Genomic DNA, 2,894 nt, shown 5'->3' with positions numbered 1-2,894 from the left:
GTAGTAACTGTTAAATGAGAAACTATTTTGTTCTGTAAGCCTTCATCTTAAGTGAGAATAACAGCACAATTGGAAGAGCATATTCAATGTCACTGAACTGTGAATGTAGAAATTTTTGAAATGGTGTATCTTTGGCTATGTGTATTTTCACCAAAAAAAAAAAAGAGGTTGAGAAGTTATAGGGTTGATATGTTGTGGGGTTGTTAACCAATGTCATAAAACAACACGTGTAAAAAAAAACCCATTGCCGACAAGTTGATTCCAACTCATAGCGACCCTATAGGACAGAGTAGAACTGCTCCACTTGATTTCCAAGGCTATAATCCTTACGGGACCTGATTGCCACATCCTTCTCCCGTGGAGCAGCTGGTGGGTTTGAACCACTGACATTTTTGGTTAGCAGCCAGCCGAGCGCTTAACCACTGTGCCCCAGGACTCCTATGATCATAACATGTATATTCTTTATCCCTCTTCTTTTAAAACAAAGAAAATAAATATGGTCTAGTAATTTCAACTCACATATGATTGATTTTTAAATAGCATGCCCTCAGCAAAATACTATGGTAGTTTACATGTAGTGACAAGAGGCTTATGGTGTTATAGATCAATGATCTGTGGTATATTTCACAAATACAACATACCAGTTATTTATTTCATCCTGGATAATATGATGTTGCTATTCTGAATGTAAGGAAGCTATAACTGAAGAGTACAGAGCAACCAAAAATGAAATAAACCTACAATACCCTTTGTTGATGAAATTTGTGACTACAGAATGTGTGACTAGAAAGAAACATTTCAACACGTAAGTTTTTTGGTTCACTTTTATTTCAGTTTAAATTAGTTTTTCTAAAATCTATCACTAAATATTATAATTTTAATTTCATAGGATGAACATTTTATGTTTTTCTTTTTTTATAGCAGCCAGACCCAAAGTATGTAAATTAATAGGAAAAAGATATCAAAACATAAATAGTTAATGTAGTAGTTCCAGTAGCATGGCCTTGAGTTAGTATGATCTAGTCTGGCCTCGTTCTGGGAGAAAAGCAATAGGGAGGGCAGACCACTTTTTGACACTTTCCATTAAGGCAAGGTGGGAGAGGTAGGATGGTAGAAGACCAGACTGGTGTTCTCTACTGTTACCCTAATCTTCAAATATCCGCAGAAGTCCTCACAATGATAGAGTTTATTTGTGGCTTATGGGAGCAAGGATGGGCTGGTATCCTGAGAGAAAATCTAAATTGCCTTCTATAGAAGCTGCTGCAGAGATTGATAGATACCCCTGGATAACTCTTCTTCCTTTCTTCCTTACTGCTATAACCATGAATTCTGGGTGGGCATATTGGTCACTCAGAACAAATACTATATTTCTCAGCCTCCTTTGCAGCTAATGTAACTACCTTTGGGACAGCAAACTGAAAGTAGTAGTATCATATGCAACTTCTGGAAAATGTCCCTAAGAGGGAGGAGATGTGCCCTTTTTCACATTTCTACCAGCCTGATAACTTGGAGAAACAGTTCAGCAACTATCCTGGACCGTGCAGGTGGAAGACATATGTTACAAAGCAATGAGTTTAACAAACCTGCATCCCTGATAGATTTATGAATCTTACCTACCCACCTGCCTACCTTCTAATCAACTATTTTTCTTGCTTAAGTTATTGTTATTTTGGATCTCTGTTATACCTGAATATAACAGTTGTTGCTGTCATTAGCTGCTGTCGAGTCGGCCCTCCGTTCATGGCGATCCCATGACCAACGGAATGAAACACTATTCAGTCCCAGGCCATCTCCATGATTGGTTGCAGATCAAATCCTTGTGATCCATAGGGTTTTCACTGGCTAATTTTCAGACATAGATCACCAGGCCTTTCTTCCTAGTCCATCTTAGTCTGGAAGCGTCACTGAAACCTGTTCAGCATTATAGCAACACGCAAGCCTCCACTGACAGATGGGTAGTGGCTGTGCATGAGATGCTTTGGCCAGGAATCAAACCCAGGTCTCCCACATGGAAGGCAAGAATTCTACCACTGAACCACCACTGCCCCAAAATCTAACAGTTAGCTGAAACAGAAGTAATATTAGAGTAACAATTTTCTAAGAGACTAATACTTGGGTGCTCACAAACACAGTCAGCATGTGAATACCCAATAAAACACTCAACCAAGCTTTTTATGTATTTCGTGTACCTGTAACACAGAAAAGTACAAAAGAGGAAAACAGTGACATTATTACCAACTATTTGTGTAAACTTTACTGCACTATTCAAATATATTTGCATTGAGTTTTTATGGAACGTGTTAAAGATGTGCTGTATAAATATTAGGGTAAATTTGTATTACTATAAAGTGAAAATTATAACTTTAATTCTTATATGGGAGAAAGGTGATCCAACAGAATGTAGAAATTATCGAACAGTATCACTAATGTCACATGCAAGTAAAATTTTGCTGAAGATCATTCAAAAATGGTTGTAGCAGTACATTGACAGGGAACTGCCAGAAATTCAAGCCAGATTCAAAAGAGGAGATGGAATGAGAGATATCATTGCTGATGTCAAATGGATCTTGACTAAAAGCAGAGAATGCCAGAAAGATGTTTACCTATGTTTTATTGATTATACAAAGGCATTTGACTTTGTGGATCATAACAAATTATGGATAACATTGCAAAGAATAGGAATTCCAGAACACTTAATTGTGCTCATGAGGAAACTGTACATAGACCAAGAGATAGTCGTTTGAAAAGAACAAGGGGATACTGAGTGGTTTAAAATCAGAAAAGGCGTGTGTCAGGGTTGTATCCTTTCACTATACTTATTCAGTCTGTATGCTGAGCAAATAATCCGAGAAGCTGGACTATATGAAGAAGAACTCAGCATCAGGATTGCAGGA

Source organism: Trichechus manatus, unplaced genomic scaffold (genome assembly GCF_000243295.1).
Source record: "Trichechus manatus latirostris isolate Lorelei unplaced genomic scaffold, TriManLat1.0 scaffold00068, whole genome shotgun sequence".
Classification (NCBI taxonomy): Eukaryota; Metazoa; Chordata; class Mammalia; order Sirenia; family Trichechidae; genus Trichechus; species Trichechus manatus.
Note: the sequence above shows the minus strand (reverse complement) of the source record.